The sequence below is a fragment of the Lytechinus variegatus genome, chromosome 13 (assembly GCF_018143015.1).
Source record: "Lytechinus variegatus isolate NC3 chromosome 13, Lvar_3.0, whole genome shotgun sequence".
Lineage (NCBI taxonomy): Eukaryota > Metazoa > Echinodermata > Echinoidea > Temnopleuroida > Toxopneustidae > Lytechinus > Lytechinus variegatus.
Window position 1 is genome coordinate 17078552 of NC_054752.1, and position 12118 is coordinate 17090669.

The window sequence follows — 12118 nt, forward strand, 5'->3', positions numbered from 1 at the left end:
AATTATGCTCAATCAATATTCATTTCATTTATTCAAATATGTTATTTCAAAACTTACAGTACACGTACTTCAAAATAATGACACGGTTCTTCAGAATGAAGTAATCGTCTCTATTGAAGTGGAGTAATGGTTGATTAAAAAAGATAAAACCTTCTAAGACTTTTTTCTATAGCTGCAGTCGGAACAATACGGTGTGACGAAAATCGAAAGAAATGTTTGAGCTTAGAGCTATGGGTGTCGTTTTCAACTTTTGCAAATATTGCTTAGTATACTAAACGGCTAGAGGTTTGCTTTCTGCGAAAAAATACCATCTCGTCTGCATGTTTGAGAGGTTGATATCGGTGTCATATTGCATTACACACTTTCAATTTAAGTCTATTAAAGGGGAAGTTCATTCGAAAAAAGTAAGGTGAAATGTAAACAGAAAATTTAAAGAAAATATTGGTTGGCATTTGACGAAATCCATCTAACAATAAGAAAGAATGTATTTTTTTTATTTGTGACGTCATGTGCGAGGTGCATTCCCCCATATACCTAGCGATAAAAATTCAATGAAATCCCATTTAGATGGGGGGGGGGGTGATGCATCAGTGACACACTTTAACAAACTTGATAAAACCACTCCTCTCGTGCGCCCCCCCCCCCCCCCTAGCGATGGGCCTAAGCGTGTACATTATGAAAAGCTAGGGTATACACTATTTACACGAGCCGAGCTATCATCAACATACGGGCGGATGTTTCCTGAAAATGTTTTAATGTCCCATATTCATTTCACTGCAAACAAGTTCAAACATCCATTTCTTCATTGCCTTCTTCAGGAAATGAATATCTTACTGAGGATCCTAACTTCCAGTCAACGAATGCTACTGGTCAATGGTTAGGAAGTGTTGTACAAAGTGGAGGCTCGGACGGGTCAGTTGTGGTATGTGACATTATTGGTATGATATTACCTTGGATTACAGTGTACATTTCCAGATAATGATCACATCAATTTTGGATAGTTCTTTTTTTAATGATCTTAGGTGTATTACACTATTTTGGGTCAATATTGACCAATTCGAGGAATATTTCTATTTTCCCATTCTTAACCATCAAAATTATATCGACATTATATGGCTGAATGGTAACATGTTATCAAACTCTATAGGATCAGATGTTAGGGTGATTAAAACAAAATTTCATTTCTGATTAGTTTTATTCATCATTCACTTCCAATGAGTTTTTTTAAAACATAATTGCAACAAGAAGTGTCTACTTCTGACACAATTTATATCCTTAACCTAATTACTTAGTATCAATCAAATTTTATTCATGCCTTAATGACAATCCAGGTATGCAGACCGCTGTATCAGTATCAAGCGTTAGACAACAGCGAGAAGATTGACCGATTCTTAGAAGGTGGTTGTTTCGTCATCAATGGGGGTCTGACGTCACCGAATTTGGGGCTGCTGGACACAGTCGAGAATTACAATCCATGCGCAGCAAGTAAGTATTCCTCCTTGATTATCCTTTTAAATCATATCTAGAACAATGCATTTATAATCTTGCTCGCTTTGCCCACTCGTAAAAACAAAGTCTTAAACGATATTGATTATGAAAAAACAACAATAATATTGATACTTCTGTTTTAATCAAATCTGGTTTTTACGAGTACAATGCATTTGAAATGTTGCTCACTCGCTTTGTTCACTCGTATTTTAGCTTAGAACAATAATGATAATGGTTCACAAAACACAATTTTGAAGCATTATTTATATTCTTTCTAGAGGATGACGTAGTTGGATATCGGAAAAGATACCGATGTGAGTTTGGTGGTAGCGCTGCAGTAAGAGATGTAAGTATAAGCCTATACGGTGCGTCCCACAAAAAAACGAAACCGAAATTTATCGATGATTTATCATAGCTTAATCACAAATACAATAGACAAAGACCTACCATGGTAAAGCTTAGAATTTCCTCTTTCATCTGAAACTACTAAGATTATTTCTTATCAAAGTGCACGTATGAGCGAGCTAAAACAATTTGATGAGGGGATACTAAAAGTCATTTGGAGGGCTGTATCTGGTTTTAAAAAGGAAAACCACATTTTCAAAAAGTTCATTATCTGCTCTTTAATTTGATACCTCAATTACGGAAAATGGTTAAGAAATAACAAAGCTCTGGTTATTTGAAATGAGGCTTGAATTTCAATAATTTCATAAAATTAAGAGGTGCTACAGGCTGGCGTTCAAACTCACTTGACACTCAATTTTGTTGACGATCAGCCATGCATCAAGTATTTTGTTAACCTTGCGATAGTTTCTGTGGGAAACCGGTGAAAACATGTTTATTTAATGAAATTATGGAAATACAAGCATTGTTTCGAGGGAACATATTTTTTTTACTTTTTGTCCATTTTTTGTGATTAAGGTATCGAATAAAAGAGCAGATATTGAACTTTTTAGGCATGTGATTTTCTTTTTGAAATTTGTATACCCCCGCCAAATGAGTTTTGGTACCCTTTATTCAATTTCTTTTTGCTCACTCATGCGGTATTGGAGAATAATCTCAGTAATATCAGATGAATGAGGAGATTATATGCTTTACATTGGTAGGTCATTTGTCTATTGTATTTATGATTAAGTTATGATAAAATCATCGCTTAATCTCGGGTTCGTTTTGTTTTTTCTGCGACGCACTGTATATATATGCAATACAATAGATCTACAATACATTCAATATATCACAATAAGCAAGGAAACAAAACAGCACATCTACATAAAGGCATAAAACGCCTAGTGAATCTACACATTTTACTATTTCATGTTTTTGCTTTTTCTCGATTTTTTACCAAATGAACAAAAAAATGTCTATCATGTCCCTTGTGTCACGTGACTGGTTTGGTACACAAGACAACTTCTATTTCTTACCCCCTTCCCCATCTCCCGAGATCGGGGGGGGGTGCGTTTCATAAAGCTGTTCGTAAGTTAAGAGCGACTGGTGATCCTTTCTTGCGCGCAAAACAATCGCTAATGAATACACCATTTGCCACAAGAAAGAATCACCAGTCGTTCTTAAAGCCGCTCGTAACTTACGAACAGCTTTATGAAACCCGCTTGTCAATATTCCATTGGATTAGGTTCATAGATATAGAGGCAACATACAAATGAGAATGCCTCAATACAAGGAGTTGGATCATATTGTATTTTTATAATCATCAAAATTTCATAAATACGCCTATTTCTAGAATAATTCTGACTTTTTTTTAATATCAAAATAGGCTCGTATCGTTTACGGTGCTCCGGGGGCCTGTTTATGGAAGGGTAGGTATAGACGTTCTTAAAATATTTCTCTTCCTTGTCAAATGCATCAATCCAATGTTACATTTTAAACGATTATTGTTATAGGACATACCGTAGTTGTAATAAACCATAAAGAAGAAACGAGTGCATTAGAATAAAAACATAGTGATGATGTCATTACATTTACACTGAATCTGTACTAGTTTTCATCAATGATAGTAACATTCACAATATTGCTACATATTTTCTCATTAAAATGAAATGGATGGTGACTGTTAGAAGACAGATTTATACATACATGTAACAACCGTCATATATCGCGTACATACTTGACAATATTGATCAAAAAATAAATTCCATTCTATCATTTGCCTTTAGGTCGATTTTGGTACACAGCGGGAACAATAGATGACAGTTCTCCTCAGTACTCCTATCCGCAGGGAGCTTGTGCCTTTAAGCTTGATTTTGAATATTACTTTGGTGAGTTTTTGAACCTTGCTAAAACCTAGGTCCCGTCTTACAAAGAATTGTGATTGATCCGATCAAATGAAAATGAATCATCGTTATATTTTTTTTTATTCTTAAAAAAAGAAAAGTACAAAATATCCTTTGTAAAAAAAAATGAGAAGCACTCTGAATTTTCAAGGAAAGGATGTATGTATATAAGCATACTACTGTCTTTAAGAAAATTAAACAAACTTGCATTTTAGATGTTGAAAAAATTGCTGGCTTTCCATAGTTTTGATTGATTTGATAAATCGTTACTCTTTGTAAGACATTGTCTAGGTCTCAACTCCTTACACAGGTACATTTGTAATTTTGTAGCTTAAAGATATATATCGATGCTGAACTCGGGAAAGGGGGGGGGAGGGGCAGTCTCATCGCACAGAGGGCCCCGTGCGTAGTGAAATTGACGTGGCCCAGTAGTGTAGGACCTGATTAAACACAATGTCCGGGGTTCGAATCCCGGCCGCGGCACTTATAATAATAATAAAAATAAACGGTTCTTGTATAGCGCATATCACAATTATGAATAATGTCTCTATGCGCTTCCAAAGGACTTGGATACTATTACCCCAGCTGTTGCTTGGCAGCCGTAATTACTAAGATTGCAGCGCACACGCATTAAGTAATACATTCTTGCCAGTACTCATTCACCTCACCTGGATTGAGTGCAGCACAATGTGGATGAATTTCTTGCTGAAGGAAATTACGCCATGGCCGGGATTCGAACCCACGACCCTTTCTTTCAAAGTCCGGAGACTGATCCACTGGGCCACAACGCTCCACATATACTTATACCCCATGAGCTATGAAATAACCGTGTTCTTTTATCCATCAGATAGATAAATGGAAATGCTATTCGCATTCTTGGTATCTCAGTGTGCGTTTGTAAACAAAAAGAATATAATGTTTTGTATGTTGATGATTTATCAATAAAAACATAAATTAAAATAATGATAATAATAATAATGGACTCGAGAAATGTAACCCTCCTATACAGGGTTGAAAAATACCTTTATACTGTAAATGTAAATAGATCACGAACTTTCTATGCATGTATGATATTAAATTCATTCTGAAATATTTGCTGATTTCAGGGCATTTTTCAAAGGTGTAACATATTTCATTTGGAAACATGTACCGCTTTTTGTTACATTTAATTTCAGTATCGATGGGATTACTAGTACATGTAAATATTTCCCTGTATAAGTAAATTTAGAATGTAATACCTCTATGGTAATAGTATAACCTCTTTGCGCAGGTCATGCTCTTGCGTTTGGAAATTTCCGAGACGGTCCCTCCTCTGCTTTCGAGGTTGCAGTTGGCGCACCACGTTGGAAGCACGGATTCGCGCGGGTAAGTAGAACAGGGCCCCGTCTTACAAAGAGTTGTGATGATCCGATCAATCGCAACTATGGAAAGCCAGCGACGTCGGTTACACTTCGTAATTCCGAAGCTTCGTAATTCCGAAGGTTCTTTATTCCGAAGGTTCGTAATTCCGAAACACGTAAATTGCCTATACCTCGATGTTCGTTAATCCGAAAACGAAAAAGGGTTCGTTAATCCGAAAATTTGTGGCGTAATTCCGACGATTCGTTATTCCGAAGGTTCGATAATCCGAAAACGAAATAAGGTTCGTTGTTCCGAAGGTTCGTTAATCCGAAAACGAAATAAGGTTCGTTGTTCCGAAGGTTCGTTAATCCGAAAACGAAAAAAGGTTCGTTGATCCGAAAACGAAATAAGGTTCGTTTTTCCGAAGGTTCGTTAATCCGAAAACGAAATAAGGTTCGTTAATCCGAAAACAAAATAAGGTTCGTTTTTCCGAAGGTTCGTTAATCCGAAAACGAAATAAGGTTCGTTAATCCGAAAACAAAATAAGGTTCGTTAATCCGAAAACAAAATAAGGTTCGTTAATCCGAAAAATGAAAACCGGGAAAGCAGAGGCAGAGGCAAGGGGAGGGGGGCGGGGGACACTGTTGCCGTTCAATTATCATATGAGGATGGGAAGGCAAGGGCGGCCGAACGAATTTTCGTTGGGGGTAAAGCCAAAAAATGAAACTCATACGTCAAAATTGGGACTGTGGTGATATTTTCACCTTAAGATTATCATCTGCTTGAAGTCATTGTCTGTTTGATAGTGATTAAGTAGAGAATAACTTTTTTGAAGTGACTTCTTATTATGGCAAAATGTATATTTAGGCTTTATTTTTCGGGAGAGAGTATAATGAGCGAGCGGCTTTGTAAAACAAATTCAAAGGTGAAGTTGTATAACGTTTTTTGTAGTCAGTTATTCTTAAAATGGCATTATTGCGAGGTGTTGCGAGCGTGAATCACAAGCTAAACTTTAGGTTATTTCAATAAAAAAATAAAATTAGTTTTAAAAAATCCGAGCAGATTTCTGCTGTCATTAAAAAGATGTGCATCTAACTAAAGAATTAACACGAGCGCAAAACGCGAGCTTAAACATACTGACCAGAAAAGGAACCTGTTAAAGAAAGCATTTAGTGACCTCTTTAGGATGCATATTTCACCAATCGAATGAGAGTGCGAAGCGCAAGCTGAAATTTTTCAATATTCCAGCCTGAAAACTTAACTTAACTTGTTTACTTTAAAAAGATAATTTCGAAAAAACATGAAAAACGGCATATTTATTTTGATAAAAACGGCATATTTATTTTTGAAAAAGGAACTTTCCCATTTTGGAAAATATTAATTCCCCTGTTTTTTATTCCATTTTTGATGCCCCCTGCTTCCCTCCCGGCGGATCCAACTTTGGTCAAATAGAGGGGGGGGGGATTTTTTTTTTAGCCATATATTCCTTGATCGGCAGTTTAAAGTTGATTTTTGTTTGTTTCTTTGAAAGGGTAGTCCTAACAGTCAATAATTAGCTTTATCCTTATAAAATAAAGTAAATATGTAATAACATGATAAACCCTTTCTAAATAATGCGAGCGCGAACTATATTTTTGTTCATATGGGCAATATGTTTGTGATCTTCAAAGCGAGATGCCTATGTAACTAAATTTAGATAATAACTGCTAGCAAGAAGCGCGAACAGAATTTTTAAATATATAAGCTCTGATCTGATCTAAAGGGGACATTTTAAGAACTTTTTGCAGTTAGCCATGAAGACGATGCGTGTTTTAGCCAATGGCGGCGGAACGTTTTTTTTTTTTTTTGGGGGGGGCAAAGTAAAAAAAAAGGGGCCAATAGGGGCAATTGGTGCAAACGGATATTTTCACCATTAGATTATCATCTGTGTAAAGAGGTTGTGTGTTTTTGTAGTAACTAAATTGAGCACAATTTTTTAAGTGATCACTAAACATGCTAAAGTTATATATTTACGTTTCATTTCTGCGAGCGTAGAGAGCAAGCGGTTTGGGGGAAAAAGTCAAATCTGAAGATGTAAAATTCACCTTTTTGGTCAATACTGTGAAAAGGGCATCCTTGTGAGATGTTGCGAGCGAATCACGTGCTCAAACTTTTGGAAATTTCATGTGGGCCTAGAATGATGATATTGATATAGATATCATTTACCCAGGGAAGCCACTTCAGTTCTGAAAACTATTCTCCCAGCTATTATTTTTTTTTACAAGAATGCTATAGAATGTCCAGTTTTCAGGTTGGAAAATCGGAAAAATTTGGCTCACGTTTCTCGCTCGCATCAAGTATTGTTTATTGAGGAACTCATTCTATTCCTGGTTACAAAAAAGAAGTATGAAATGTCCAGTTTTCAGGTTGGAATATCACAAATTTTAAGCTTGCGGTTCGCGCTCTCATTATATAGTTCGTGAGATATATATTCTATTCATGAGTCACTAAATGCAGTCCTTAAAAGATTACTTTCTGAAGCCTGTTGCATAAAACTTTTTACCTGAGAAAACTCTGGTAAAAACTAAAAACTAAGGTTAGTCTGATTTCCGCCAATTACTTTAGCACAGGGCAAAAACTCCTGTAAAAACAACCTGAGTTTTCTCAGGTAAAAAGTTTCATGCAACGGGCCCCAGGTCAGTATATAAACAAATTACAACTCGCCCTCGCATTAATTCTTTAGAAAGATACACATCTTTCTCACGATTACAAAAAATGCTCCGAATGCTCACTTCACGTCTTGTTACATGAAATGTCTACTAGTTTCAGCTTGCGATTCGCGCTTTCAACATCTCACAAGGATCATTATTAGTATTATTTTTATTACCAGAAGAAGCTGTTATTAAAAATGACATCCCCTCCAATACAAATCCTATTATCTAGAGGTTGCTCGCACGCTTCCAACACACTTGATCCCCTGCATCTTTCATTAAACCATTTGCTTATAGGCAGCAATTGCTCAGATAAAATCGAAATTAGCCTATGCTTGATCAGGGCGCCATTCTTAATGAAATACATGCTTTGGCCCGAACACACATCATCGATCGTTATTACTATCATTGCATAATATCGTGTAATCTTGTAATGACAAAATCGTTTTTGTTACCAAAATGAATTATTTTCATTTTCGGAAATACGAACCTTATTTAATTTTCGGATTAACGAACCTTATTTCGTTTTCGGATTAACGAACCTTATTTCGTTTTCGGATTAACGAACCTTCGGAATTACGAACTTTATTTCGTTTTCGGATTAACGAACCTTCGGAATTACGAACCTTATTTTGTTTTCGGATTAACGAACCTTCGGAATTACGAACCTTATTTCGTTTTCGGATTAACGAACCTTCGGAATTACGAACCTTATTTCGTTTTCGGATTGACGAACCTTCGGAATTACGAACCTTCGGAAATACGAACCTTCGGAATAACCGAACCTTCGGAATTACGAAGCTTCGGAATTACGAATGTATGCGGCGACGTCAACATCTAAAATAAATCTTTGTTCAAAATATTTTCTAGAAATGTATATTCATGCATTCATGGTTCTCTTGAAAATTCACTGTGCTTCTTTTTGGTTACAAAAGACATTGTGCAAATTTCCTGTAGAAAAAACTATGACCCTGGTGGATTTCAATAAAGTTACGATTGACTGGATCAATCGTAACTCTTTGTAAGACGGGGCCCAGTTTTAAAAGTAGTTTAAAGAATAACGAGTCATAAAAGAGTATCAAGAGAGTATATTGAAGAGCTTTTGGATCTATTATGAGATGAATGAAATCGCTCGTATCCTGATGATTTTGTATGACGTCATTGTGTGAATATCATTCGCATATCAAAATAGGAGCTATGGTCAGACCCACTGGGGAAACTTGGAAGGCAAAAATACCGTAATAGAAATTTTTATGCCACGGGACTCAGACTGACAATAGCTCTTACTTGTTTAAGTCGGGTTAACTCCCGAAGGCCAATTAATAAACATGCGTATATTGTTATGGCTCTATGGGTCGCTCTGAGAGCTCGCAACAGTAATGGGTCTATAAAATGTTCAGCAAACATGGTAAGTGCCCTGAATTTTTGAGCAATAAGTGGTTCCCCCAAATGATTATCAAGTACTTTAGTCGATGTCCCTAGTTAACCAGAAGAGGGCGGGCCAACGGAGGTGGATGGGACACTCGATCGACAGTTTCCAGACAAGGAATAAAGTTGTCGTTATAATCACAACCCTCTTTCTTGAAGCCATGGGAACAATATTTTTTAGTATACCTTTTATTGTCTTTTTAAAAAAAGTTCAAATTATTCCTCCGAGGGCAATGGGCCCCAAAACATAGGCATACCCTATACCTAAAGGTATATTGATCAAACCAATGCCTTGAAATGTACACAGAGGCAATATTTCCCACACACATTACAATTTCTCTCGTTTATCATACTTATATGAGACTTTAAAGCACAGTTATTCCATAACAATCTCATAAATATATTGTGAATTTTGCTATAAAAATGTCCAATGTTGCATCATGTCCAAATATAATGTTAAATAGCGTTGAAAAGCTTTCTCTCTTGAAGCCATGGACACATTTTTTAACACATTTTTTATTGTCTTTTATACAATGTTCATTTTTTCCTTCGAGCGCGACGGGCCCGTGACGGTTGGATCGCCACGGCTTTTTTTTTACACTTTTTAAACGTGTGTACTTTCTACCTCTATTAGGTATTCTTGTATGACGATTCTCAGATGGAGTACGATCAACTTTACGCCAGTGATTTAGCCACGTACTTTGGGCATGCCTTGGCCGCTTCGGATCTTAATAATGATGGGTAGGTTCTGAGTACTAAAGCAAACAACTTTTGAAGTCGTAATAAAAACAAAACCTAATATAATTGTGGACAATGAAAAGAAGTTATTCAGGGGCAGCACTATACTTGATGGAAGTGGACAGTAGTTCGATTTCTATTGTCATGTAATTTAAGAATAAAGAGAGGAAAGCAAGAAAAAAATAAGAAAAAGGTGAGTTCTCGATCGACTGAACCTTTGTAATTTTAAGGGGAAATAATATGACATGACCAACGGTCGTCTTACCCCAACCCCCCCCCCCCACAAAAAAATAATAAATGAAGTACTCTAGGCGGCACCTGTTACTATGAGAGGCGAGAGAGGTTTAGGTATTTAAGAAGTCCCCTTGAAGAAAGACTGTTGTGTGTTTACCGGCATAACAAAATAATACAAGCTAATCAAATTAGGTGTGCATTAGAGCTACTCCCGGGGGGGGGGGGCACTTCCATTCACGAGTGGATACCATGCGCGACCATGGGGTCTCGAAAAGCACCCTAAACACGTAATTTCCATATTCTGAAAATGCACCCCTTAACAAGTATTTGCGTGTGAAACCCTACCCTTAACAAGTATTGGAAACAAAACGATACTCTTGGCAAATATTCCCTGAAATGAACCCCTAAACAAGTACAGGAATGTTTTATTGTTACGTGTCCTTCGGTCGTCGGCCTTACCTTATTTGGTTTAGTACGACCCCACCTTCTACACCTCGCGCAAATCGGACTCTAAACACGAAGTGTTGGGGCAAAAAGGACATCCTTTATAAAACATTTTAATTTTGTTTTATCATTCCCGTAAATTCGACCCTAAACACGTAATTTTCCTAGCGAAATAGATACCCTTTTTTCATTATTTTTGTGTTTTTGACACCCTTATCACGTTACGTACGTAACGTGCCCTATCGTGAAAAGGACATCCTTTTTACGTGTTTTTTTTGGTCGCGCATGGTATCCACTCGTCAATGTAAGTGCCCCCCCCCCCCGGAGCTACTTAGTAACCGCACATTTCCAGAGTTGATTTCCAGCATAGAATTAGAAGAAAATTTTCTTGCGTGTTTCCATGACTTCCAACTCTCTGATATATAACTTGTTCATGCAGGTATGATGATCTGGTAGTCAGCGCACCAATGTTTACAGATGAGGAGAGGTCAATAGACGCTGGGTGGGAGGTTGGCAAAATCTTCATTTACTATAATGATCAACAGGTAACATTCATAAACGTTATTTTCTTTAATCTCACTGCGTGTCATTCATTTGTCATTGTCTCAGCTTGTGCACTTTTAGCCCAATTGTGTTTTCTGTGTCGTGATTGAGACAAATATCAAGTGCGCCCTCTATTGGTCAAAGATTACGGGACCATTGAAATTATTGTTAGCACTTATTTTAACTGCTTTTATATGAGCCTATAGAGAGATAAATAGTAGTGTGTGTCCTGAAATGCGCCAAATTGTCATGGAAATGAGTAGATGAAGACGACTTGGTCTAGAGATGGCACTGTTCAAGGTGAGGGTGGCACAATGACTTTAAATTATTCTATCAGCTCTTAGATCACACATGAGCAATATTAGGGAGTTTTCGATTTGCACGTCGACTAGTGGACGGTGGCAAAAGTACGGCATAATAGTCTGCTTTGTGTTGATGGTATACAAAGTCAGTCGAGCACATGATTGGAAGACACTGAGCATGTGCAAGCCATTCCTGACACGTCACCCTTATGATGACGACCGTGGATTTCACTCGGATCACTCTCGTTCGAAATGAAGTAAACGAGCAATCAAATCCTTGCCCATTGATTGAAGCCACGTGGCGATTTACTCCGGCAGTTCTGTATATCGTAAACACAAAGCAGACTACTATAACGCACTTTCGTCGCAGTCCACTAGTCGACGTTCAAATCGAAAACTCGCTATTATCAGTTATGACGGGCCATCGTTGATAAACATGACCACCCTTCTCTGTGCAAAACACACGTATCATGCTAATTACTGTTACTTTTTCAGGGAAGTTTTTCTATCGATAATGTTGACACAATCATTGGGACCGGTGCAGGATGTCGTTTCGGCTATTCCTTAGCAGCTTTGGGTGATATCAATGGAGATGGTTTTAATGGTAAGATATTTTAATATT

General features: G+C 37.1%; 1 pseudogene; it reads left to right on the plus strand.

Annotated features, from left to right (window-relative positions):
* The window catches only part of LOC121426307, a 48086-nt pseudogene that overhangs the window by 12531 nt on the left and 23437 nt on the right, over positions 1-12118 (plus strand).